The 11,882-nt window shown below is 42.8% G+C and overlaps 1 protein-coding gene across 2 annotated transcripts in view; it reads right to left on the reverse strand.

The window, feature by feature from the left end:
• The window catches only part of ZRANB1 (zinc finger RANBP2-type containing 1), a 63,797-nt gene extending 57,007 nt beyond the window's left edge, over positions 1-6,790 (reverse strand). For both annotated transcript variants that reach the window (XM_081823318.1, XM_081823317.1), the window contains exon 1: positions 6,404-6,790. The gene's annotated coding sequence lies outside the window, so the exon portion shown is untranslated. The remainder of the gene's footprint in view (positions 1-6,403) is intronic.
• Positions 6,791-11,882: the final 5,092 nt, after the last annotated feature.

Raw genomic sequence — 11,882 nt, forward strand, 5'->3', positions numbered from 1 at the left:
AGATGGTTAAGGCATCTGCCTTCGGCTCAGGTCATGGTCCCGGCGTCCTGGGATCAAGTCCCGCATCGGGCTCCCTGCTCCTTGGGAGCCTGCTTCTCCCTCTGCCTCTCTCTCTCTCTCTCTCTGTCTCTCATGAATAAATAAATAAAAAATCTTTAAAAAAAAAAAAAAATCTCTACATAAAAATGGAGTTCATTCTGTCCCCTTTTACCAGCAAGCTCGATCTCATGTTAAGAGTTTTATATTTGAAATCTCTCCTGCTTTGAACGCTCTATCCCCAGATTTTCATATGGCCAGCTGTCATCACTGAGATCTAGGTTTAAACACTATCTCCAAAGAAAGATTTTCCCTGACCACTCAGTCACATCCACCAAATCACCCTGCTTGCGTTATCTGCATGGCGCTTACCACTATCTGGTTTTTTTCCTTGTTTGCTCCTAGGCTGCCTCTCCATACAGGAATGTAAATACAAGTCTTGTTCACCTAGGTATCTCAACATCCAGTATGGTTGCTTTTTGAACAGTGACTAGGTCATTATTAAATGTTTTAATTTCAGTAACAGTGTTTTATATAATCTACTTTTTGAAAATCTTAAACAACTTCAGAACACATAGTAGGTGCCCAAAAATTAATCTGCTAGATGAATTTATATAAAAACAATGCCTTCAGATTTTCAACTTAATAAATATCCCCCATATATCCCACCATACACACAAAGAAAGACAGAGATGGAGTGGGGAGACAGAATTCTCTCTTCCTATCTGTGAAGATGATCCATACTGAAGAGGATCACTCCACCTTTCTGATTCCCAGCCCCACAATACTAGCTCTGGGGAAAGTGAGGTAAGGACTGTATAGGAGGAGTGCCTTACCAACCTCATCCACATGCTTTAGCTATCCTGAAGCCTCTGGTGGTCCTTAAACAGGACATGTAATTTTCACGTCTCCATACCCTCACACACAGGTTTGCTTCTGCACCGGATGCTTGCCCCTTCCCAACCCCCATCTTACCCAGTTTCAGAAACCTATTACTTCTGCAAGGACCAGCATAAATGTTCCCATCTCTGTAAAGCCCTTCCTGACCCATACCTAACCTGTGCTAATTCAGTCACTTCTTCACCACTTCATAGTACTTAGTTTTGTGAATTATGGTTTGTTTCCAATGACTGCCTGTGAAAATTCACCTTTATGTCTCTATAAACAGTGTTTGCTCTGCAACAGTCACTTACTCATCATTTAGGCAATAAAAAGCAACGAAATATTCTACTGGTATTTACTGAATGGATAGCATTTCAAAAAAAAATTAGTCAAAAATTGCAAATTACTGTAGTTCCCATGTGAAAACAAACTTTGGCTTCACTAAACACCAAAAAACGAGTTTTTATAATAAAAATTTATAATAACATATTACCCACCCTGACCAAAAAAAGCAAAGGATTTAGAAGTGTTTTTGTTAAAAATCACAGAAATGATGTCCTCCTTCAGAATCCCAATCAAAGTGTATTGCTGCAATTTGACAGAGTTACCATATGACCCAGCAATTCTATTCCCAGGTATATACCCAAGCGAAATGAAAACTTATGTCCACCCAGACACTTGTACACAGTTATTCATAGCAGCATACTTCGTAACGGCCAAAATGTAGAAACAACCTAAACGCCCATGGATAAACACAAACAAAATGCGGTATATCCATACAATATTAATTATTCAGCCATAAAAAGAGTACCAATACATGTTAGTTACAACATGATAAACCTTGAAAACATTATGCTAAGTGAATGAAGCCAGACATAAAAGAGGTCATATTGTATGACTGATTCAACTTACATGAAATGTACAGAATAGGCAAAACCATAGAGACAGAAAGATTAGTGGTTCCCAGGAACTGGGGCAAAAGAGGGAATGACTGGCTGATGGGTACAGTTTTTGGGGTGATGAAATGTTCTGGAGAGTGGTGATGGCTACACAACTTTGTGAATACACTAAAAACCAATGAATTATATACTTCTTTTTAAAAGGGTGAATCTCAGGGCACCTGGGTGGCTCAGTTGGTTAAGCGTCTGTCTTCAGCTCAGGTCATGATCCCAGGGTCCTGGGATGAAGCCCCAGGTGGGGTTCCCTGCTCAGCTGGGAGCCTGCTTCTACCTCTGCTTCTGCCCCTCACCCCCACCCCCCAGCTCACACACGCACTTCTCTCTCTCAAATAAATAAAATCTTAAAAAAAAAAAAAAAAGTGAATTTCATGGTATATGAAATAAACTTCAATGAAACTGTTACTTTAAAATTAAGAAAAAAAGTGGAAAGATATGCAACTGATTCCCACAAGCTTTATGCCTGCAAATATTCTTTTATTTACGTGCATTCAAGCCACATAAAATTTTGACTTACCGAATGGTGAAAAGCCAAAATTATGCTGTGTTGATTAAGGAGAGAGTGAGACAGCCTGCCCTCAATATAGGAACAATAAAAATAAAGGAAATTAGTTTTTTCACTACTGAAAAGTTAAATTCACTAGGCAGCTGAAAAATTATCAACTTTATATTCAATTTACCTGACCAACATCCATTTTAAAATTCAAAAATTCAAAAAAAAATGTTTTTAAAGATTTTATTTATTTGAGAGCAAGAGAGAGAAAGAGTGCGTGTACACAAGTGGGGGGGCAGAGGGAGAGGGAGAAGCAGACTCCCCGCTGAGCAGGGAGCCCAATGCGAGACTAGATCCCAGGATCCTGGGATCATGACCTGAGCAGAAGGCAGACGCTTAACCGAATGAGCCACCCAGGCGCCCCAAACTGATGGCTCTTGTCAAAAATTGCATCTTAACCAAAATACCACCCTCCCAGAACGCAAAGAATGCTTACTGATCCAGATTTCTCAAGTGGTAAAATTACCAGTATCAACTCCATGGAAGTGCCTTTTACAAATGCAAATAGCCTAAGTAAAAATGCTTAATATGTTTGCAAAGTTTCTTAACAGACTAACTTCAGCTTCAATTTATGCTAAAAAGGTTTCTGAAGCTTAAAAAACAGTTTTTATGTAAACTACTTTCTAAAAAAAAAATCAATTACAAGGAAAAAATGAAATGTTTTGATGAACTGGAAGAAGAGGACAAGTTTCCACATACATGCAATGGATAAACCAAGATTGTTTACTGCTAAGAGACTATGTATCCATAAAATACCAAGCCTCCTACTCACACACACAACAGAAACATTTTCCGACTACATCAGCACCCACCCATGTACTATATAATTATACATGTTATCCTTGGTATACAAAAATACTATGGACTGGCTTGTTTGTGTTTTCTTCCAACAGTGTTGACAGGTAACAGTGAATCACACATTCTCCTGTGTCTCATCCGCCTCATGATCAATGACACACACTGCCAACATCTGAGGTTAAGGATGCAAACAGACTACAGATTATTTTCTCCTTCTCATGATGCTAAATGCTACCTGTATACAAACATGGAATGACCTCCCTTAGTGTTACTGGTGCCAAACTCAAACCCAAGTAACTGCACGAGACTCAAATCTGAAGTAAACTACAGAACTGCAGTACTTATTTTTATTTGAATGATACATCGTCATTACCAAATCGTTGCGCATTCTCTACAGGAAGAAAACCACACTAATAATAGAAATAAACACACTGACAAAAAAAATTTAAGAGACAGACATAACTTCAAATATTTTATTTCATAAATCATCAAAATTCCAGAAACCTCACAACTTAGAAGACTACGAACAGCATATCCTAGAACACTTCTATAACCAAAAATACTTTGTCAGATCATGTATCCATATTCCAGTGCTGAATATACGGTCTTCACAAAAAAAGAATTCATACCCATTTCTCAGAGGTCTTAAAATCTTATTGGGAAGTAGAATAAAAACATAAAAAGATATATTGAAATCCAGCCTAGCATATGCTAAGAAAAAAAAAAAAAAGTCCCACACAAAAAAAGAAGTGAATAAATCCCTTGAGGTTGTAGTCCAAAAGACTTCTCAAGAGACAGGACTCAACTGGGCCCAAAGTAAAGAGAATATCCATGAATACTGCGGAAGAGGGTTTCAAACAGAAAAAAAGACACAAAGAAAGGCCAAGAGGAGGGACTTCACAGCAGCAACTAACAAGTTAGTTTGGCTAGCACTAAGAATCCACAAAGGGAAGAAAAAAGAGTTAAGACTGAAGTGGATCAGGGCCAGGTTACAAAGAAACTTCACCACCACATCAAGAAGCTTAAACCTTACTTTGCATGTAATGAGTGTTCTGGAAGTTTTTATGTTGTGAGGGGATGAGAGTGTTAAATTGTTCAAGGTATTATTTACCCAAAGCATAAGCAAGCACAAATATTCCAAATGAGACTGCATATCACTGGGAGAAAATGTGCTCAAAGCCCAGGCCTAAGAGTTTATTACTGGGGGAGAAAGGAGGCAGCAGCAATGCTCAAATAATAAAATTTAACCAAGTTAAACAAAAACCTAAGTGCTCTACTTTTCCAACTCCCATTTAAAGTTTCCACTTATTATAAAATGTAAGGGTAAAGCACATTGAACAGCCCTCACTATATCAATTACACATCGTAGGCAATTTACCTCAAATACTGTACAACTGGATCGTGAGTTCCATAACTGTTTTAACCCTTAGCCCTTAAATGAGATAATATGCCGTAACCCTTATCAGTGTACAGAGGCGGATTGGGGCCATAAGTTGCAAATACACAACCAAGAATGAGTTCATCATACTAACCCAGGCACATTTCAAGAGTAACTAAATGAGTGTCTCAATGCTCTGAGTGTCTCAATATTCTGAAGCATTAATAAAAGGTGTTGAAACATCAACAGAAATAAAAATCCCTCATGACATTCAACTATCCTCCCCAAAGATTAAAATGTGTCAGTACTGTCCTCTTAGTTTCCCTAATAGCCCAATAAAACCAATGTCATGAAATTTTAGTATAAGTAAGTGAATGCATATCTTAGAATTACCTCATTTAATTAATAATAACCAGGAGACGAGATTCAGCTTTATTTTTCACAAACACAGTTTATGTGACTTTTCCAAGGCCCTTGGCACAAACCAAGATCAAAAATTTTTATGGTGGGCGCCTGGGTGGCTCAGTTGGTTAAGCAACTGCCTTCGGCTCAGGTCATGATCCCGGAGTCCCGGGATCGAGTCCCGCATCGGGCTCCCTGCTCAGCGCGGGGTCTGCTTCTCCCTCTGGCCCTCCCCCCTCTCATGTGCTCTCTCTCATTCTGTCTCAAATAAATAAATAAAATCTTTAAAAAAAAAAAATTTTATGGTTTCCCCTGGCGTATGATTTGTACACTGAGTCATCCATGTTTGATCAAAACAGGGGTACCCTTGAGGTCGCACAAGTGATAAAGTCAACTAAAAGACCACAGGGAGAAGAACCACTCATTATATAAGGTTTCCAAGACTTAAGGGTTTCTCAGCTGTATTCCTAAAACAATATTCTCGTACGTTAAATGTATTGACAATACCATAAATCATACCGTGAGGAAAGAGACCAAAATACAGAATAGAGAGGATGGCCCTTAACCTGCTAGTCTATGGAGTTAATGGAAAAGGAGACTCAATCGACAGAAACTCAAAATTCTCAGTCAGAGTGTTTCAAAACACCAGTGTATCTCAAAGATAATGGGCCGATTCAAACTTCCAGGGTAATCCCAAACTGCCTGTCCCTTGCGCTTAACGCCAAGTATTCGTTACAGTCCTTTTGTCTGTGAAATAACCCATACCAAACCACTGCGGAGAAAATAACAAGATACTTGCACTGAACAACTGTTACTGCGAGCGAGGGGCAGACGATCCTTCCCCTAGTTCCAACTCCTCCTCCCCAGCCCAGCCCCGTCGCCCCCCACCTCTATTTTCGTAGAAATGGCACCAACCGGAGGCCACCTTGGGAGGCAGAGAGGAAGCGGCTAAAGGGCCGAAATACAAGTTTGGAGACCAGCACCAACTTGTGGAGATGGAACCAAGTATTACGGCCTATTGCAGAGTAGGAGCGAAGCCCCACTCACCCGCCCGTAGGTGGCAGGAAAAGAAGTTGGGGGGCAGGAGAGGGGAATCTGGCGGAAGAGAGGTGGCAAGGCAGGCAGCGCGTCCAGCCGCGGCTGTTCGATGGTCGGTAAACAAGCGCGGCGGACCCACCCTCCCAGAGCCCCGGGCCTGTCCGCACACGGAGAAAGCCCAAGATGCGAGCGCGGCGGCGGCCGACCGGGCCCCTCGCCCGCGACACCGCCCCAGGGGGCGCGGGCGGGCGGCCCCGGAGACCCGGCGGCCCGGGCGCCTCCAAGGAGCGAGGGGCCGAGCAGGCCGCAGAGGGGGCCGCGAGGGGCCTGCAGTGGGGCGCCCTCCCGGGGCCCAGTTACCTGGCGGCGGCAGCTCCTCCAGCTCCTGCTCCTTCTCCCCGTCCGATGCTCAGCGCCCGGCGGCGGCGGCGGCGGCGGCGGCGGCGGCGGCGACTCCCCGAGCAGCCCGCGGCGACGAGCCGAGCCCGGCCCCTCTCCGCCTCCCTCAGTGCCGCCGCCCGCCCCGCTGCTGCCGCCTCCGCCCTCTCCCCTCAGTCAGGACATGGTCTCCGCGGGCCCGCGCGCGGCTCCCGGCTACCGGGGGGCGGGGGGGGGAAGGGACAGAGGGGGCGGAGAGCAGGCGCGGAGGCGGGGGGCACTCCGGAGGGAGAGGGGGTAGAGTGGTAGGGGGTCGGCCTCGGCCGCTGCGGCTCCTAATGGCGTCGGCGAGTGGCCCCGGAGCCAAATAAACCCCACGGCGAGCAGCACGTCAAGGCCGGACCCCGCCGCTCGCCGCCCTGTCATTGGCCCGGAGGCCGCCAGCGGCGCAGCCAATAGGCGGCCGCCTCTTTCCGGGCGCAGGAGGCGGGCCGCGGAGAGGTGACGTCATGCCCGCGCCCGGCCCCGATTGTGAGGCTGCTGCCGGCCGGGTTGCGGGCCCTGGGCGCTTTGCGGGGCACGCCGAGAGGCGACAGGGCGGTGCGACGTACTCGGGGCAGGGGGACGCAGGCGACAAGCCGGGGGCGGCCCCTCGGCTGGCCGGCTCCCATTGCTCTGTGCCACCGATTCGCCCGACTTCCAAGTCCAACCCTGGGTCTCAGGGCTCCCGAGTTATTCAGTGACAGATTCTGCCTCGCTGTAATACAAACTCTTTATAAGACATCTGGGAAGATCAATGTTTAGGGTTTTACAGATCTATTTTTACAATGTCTATTTTTTTACGTAAACCCTGCCTTCGAGGCGGCTATCCATTTCTATGTGTGTATGTATATGTTTGTATGTTACATACGTACAAATATGCGTGATGAAGCCGTGGAATTCTATGCCAATTCTATCGCAAAATAAAATTTTTTTAAATCTAAGCCATGGAGACTTTGCTTTCCGCTCTCTTCTACTGTCTCCTAGCTCTCTTACGTTGCCTTTTCTGTAGCCAGGATTACCTTTTCTGTAAATTGTAAATTTAAGGCGGAGGCTAAATTACAACCCTGGAAAAAGTACTGCCAGGAGAGTTCCCAGAGCCCAAGTCTCAAACAGAGTATGTTCTATGGTGATGTATTTTGTATATTTCTTCTTTTACTTTAAATATGGCCAAATAGTTAAGTCATTTAGCCTTGTGCTAAAAGCCCGTGTGTCAAATTTTTCCAGCTGGAGAGCTTTGTTTTTCTTCGTGGGACTTGGCCTTGAGTTTTTCATACTTCAAATTTGTATTTCAAGAATCTGGAAGACCATAAAGTGCAGCAACTCTTTAAAAGTTGTAGACCTCTTTAAGTTATCTGTTGAAGAACTATAGCACTGTCAAAGGTCATTAGCAGTTGTATTGGACACCTCAGCTTCAATAGGAAGGATTATTGAGAGTTTAATTGGATTTGTGAAACTGGGAGACTTCATTTAGTAAAACTATTCATGGTATTATTTTCATAAAAAGTTAAGGATATGTGTATAGCCTTACTATGGCCACTAAAGAATAATACCTTGTAGAGCTACCCCTCACCAACGACCTTTCATAATGTTGGTATACTTTATCCTCACAGCCATTCCTGTGACAGAGATTTTCAACAATCCTCGTCTTCCCAGAACATTATTTGGTCAAAGACTTGTCAATAAATTGAGTTTAAACGGCAACAGTCATTTGCCTACAAAACTTAACACATATTCTCAAACATATAATTGAAACAACTGTAGATTAAATTAAACAGCACATTACTATGTAAGAACAAATGGTTCAACCAACATTTCGCTTTGAAAGTATTTTAAGAGCTTCTGAGTACCTCCAGCTTCCCCTTCCTGGACCTCAGCTGCAAACCACCTCACCTAGGAGTCAACAAGAACCGCAGAATTCAGTGTTTTTGTTTAGTTTGAGTTGTAGTTGATTTTGTTAAGGGGATCTTCTTGGGGTAAGGCTTATGAACTCTTCACCCAAGTTAGCAAACGTAAAGTAAGCACCGTGCGCCAAGGAACAAGAAGTAGACAAAGATGAGTAAGACACATTCTGTGTTTGAAGGACTACAGCATAGGAAAGAGAGCAAGACAAAAATAACCATAATTATAATAGGAGGTGGAATGTGCTAAGTAAATTCAAATGAAAATTACCTTGTAATTGAGAGGAAGAGCAAATCCAAAAATGACTCTATGTTAAAGCTGGAAAAAAGTATGCACTATTTTAAAAAAAAATAAAGTTCTTTTTATTAGAACTCTTGTACTAAAGTGTAGGGACAGTATAGTTTTGTTGACAGTTTGTTTTGGCTTTTGGGTGTTTCCCAAATAACCCGTAGAAAATAAAATTTCCATTTTACTTATTGCGAAGGTCTTGAATGCCAAATGATGCATCTGTACTTAATTCCTTTACTAGTTCAAAGCCATGGAAAGGTTTTGGGCAGGAAAGTGCCAATACTGGAGCTATAGAACCTGGAATGTCTGTGGGACAAACTAGGGTAGAACTAGAAACAGGGACAAAGAAACCAATTAAGAAATAAGAACCCCAAACCAAAGTAGCTGTTGGAATAGAAAGGAGGGACAGACATGAAATAAGGTGGCAGGAGAAGGGTCAGGGTTTGCCAGTGTCTGAATCTGAAGCAAAAGAACCAAAAGTCTGAGAACCCTGGCTGATAGTGGGATGGTTAACAGTGTGAAACACGGGAGAGGAACTAGAGAAGAGGAGATCAGGTATGTCCAGATCCTGGGCTCAGGAGGAAATGTGTAGCAAGCAGGGGAAATGCTGATCTGAAATGTGATAAGCCAGAGCTGAAGATAAACGTCAAGGGCCTATCTATGTAGAAGTGACCACTACAGTCATAGGAGTAGGAAACAAGAACTCTAAAGGAGGAGAAAAGACTGGTTGAAAAGACAGGAGATTAAAAAAAAAAAAAAAAAAAAAGTGTTCTCAAAGCCCAAGCGGCAGTAAGCCTCAAGAACATGGTAATAAACAATGTCCGATTCTAGAGACTTCAGAATTAGAACAGAGAAAAAGGTCACTGGGTTTGACAAACAAGAGGCTTAGTGACCTTCTAGAGAACCATTCTCAGTGGGATGGTGGAGAAAGAAACCAGATTTCAAAAGCTGAAGGCATGTGTGGGCATTGAAGCAGTGAGATTACAGGTTACCAGTCCAAGACGTTTGCCAGTGTAAAGAAGGCAGGAGATATAATAATAGACACAGGGAGTAACAAGAATAAGGGAAAGGTTTTGTTTTCTTTTACATATTTTTTTAAAGAATGAGTGTATCTGTGTGCTTTTGTAAACAGAGAAGATAAAGAAGGAAAAAAGTGATTCAAATCCAGTAGGGAGGTAACCCAGAACACAGTGCTTTGTCTTGGCAGGCAGAAGGGCCCATACTTTCTCAGAAACAAAAGGAAAGACGACATGAAAAAATAGTGGTGCGGGGAGATTCTGATCAGAGGGAGGTGATAGAGCAGACTCCATAGCCTTTCTCCCCCTGCAGGCAGCAGGCGCAGGTCACCTGCTCAGGGCCAGGCCGGGAAGCTGGAGGAGAACTGAGGGATGTTGGGACGAAGGTTGGGAGGAAGCAAACCAAGAAGAGTGGAGAAAGAAGAGCAACAAGGAACCACTTTCTCCAACAAGGTTGAGAAGTCCGGAGTCAGACCCAGAACAGGGGGGCCAGACCTCAGAGGCCACCTAGGGGAGATGACATTTCCAAATAAGGAAAATGAAAGGTACTCTGCTGAAGAAAAGGACAACAGGTTCAGCTTGCTTAGGGTCTGTCGGGCATCTGTGCTTCTATGAAGCAGGTTTTATAAAATTAGTGAGCTTCCCTCAAAAGAAATGCTAGAAAGTTCAATTGTTAAAAGAACAAATTCTCAGCCATGTTGCAGAAAATGTCAGTTGCATAAACTGCAAAGTATCTTCCACTTACTATATGTGATCAACATGATTGCTCAGTTAAAAAAAAAAAATCTCTTTACAGTAGAAAATGCAATATAATAGTGCTGCTTGATCCATTCTTATGCAATAAATGACACTGTTTTGTGGAACACAAGATTATAGGATTATCCTGTGACCGTCCTGGACACCAACCACAAACCTGCCTGGGATAAAATCTCTCATGAAAGGGCCAAGTATGTGTGTAAGGCATCAAACAGAATACCACTCATTTGATTTAACCAAGTCCTGGCCAGGCTGGGACTAGTCTCATCTCCATGGGTAAGAATTTAGGCTCATAGAAACAAACAAACAAACAATTTAGGCTCATAGAAACAAACACACACCCTACATCTAGATAAAGAAATTTTCATAAACCTCAACTAGGTATCCTTGGAAGTTAGAGGCACTAAGTTATGAGAGAATTGAAGTTTTTTGAATCTTTTTAAGAAGTCTGGAGACATCAAATACCTGAAAGGACTTCCCTTGTATTTTTCTCTGGACCTAGAAAAGTTTTGTAAGAGGCAACAATGTGAGGGTGGAAAGAATGTGAACTTTGGAGTCAAACAGACCAGAGTTTAAATTCTGCTCTGCTGCATATCTATCCTGAGCCCCCATTTCCTCATCTGAGAAATCCAGGGTTGCTCTGACAGTTAATCAATCAGAGAGTCAATGAGATTAGAGACAAAAAGTCCTAGCAACAATCCTAAGTATTGGACAAATGTCAATTTCCCCGCTTTGTGTTTCACTTAATTCAGATAACATTTATTGAGGAATCATGCTGTGTCAGGCACTGTGCTGTGTGCTGGTCTCTGCACCAAGGGCCTAAGAGTCGGGGGGCAGTGGGGAGCAGTTCCTCACCTGGAGTCCCCATACCCTGTAGGGGTCTGTGACTGCGGATGGGAAGAAAAGACATCTTCAATTCCACTAACGTTTAACTAAAATGAAGAAATTACATTAATTATCAACGTGAGTCAACAAACCCCAGTAATATTAACAAACCTGTGGCTTTGACACCATCAGAAATCACAGATTTCTTAGAACACATTACAATTGCACATAGCTCAAAATACACGTTATTCCCATCACAACTGTAAAACCATGGTGGCCATTACACCCACCACTAGCTTCTTAATGTGTTATTTTAAAAGCACTTAATGTTACAGCTTTTTTAAACATTTAATAACAAGGAAACCAATTAAATTTAATAGTTATCTCATTTATGCATTTAAGAAATTATTCTGAAATGGACATGACCTTTAAAAAAAGGTTGAGACCTGCATCTAATTAGGGAAGGTTGAATTTTTTTCATTTCTCAGGAAAAGCAAACTCCATATAAAATAATCAGTTTACTTATGTTCCAGTATAGGACACAGAATGGGCAAGCCATGCCATTCCCTCGGAGAGTACAAGTGCAAAGGAAAGGCTGTGTTTTGCAGGTAAATATGATTAGCTCAGCAAGGAGA

The sequence above is a fragment of the Leptonychotes weddellii genome, chromosome 6 (assembly GCF_054177405.1).
Source record: "Leptonychotes weddellii isolate Sample4059 chromosome 6, ASM5417740v2, whole genome shotgun sequence".
Taxonomy (NCBI): Eukaryota; Metazoa; Chordata; class Mammalia; order Carnivora; family Phocidae; genus Leptonychotes; species Leptonychotes weddellii.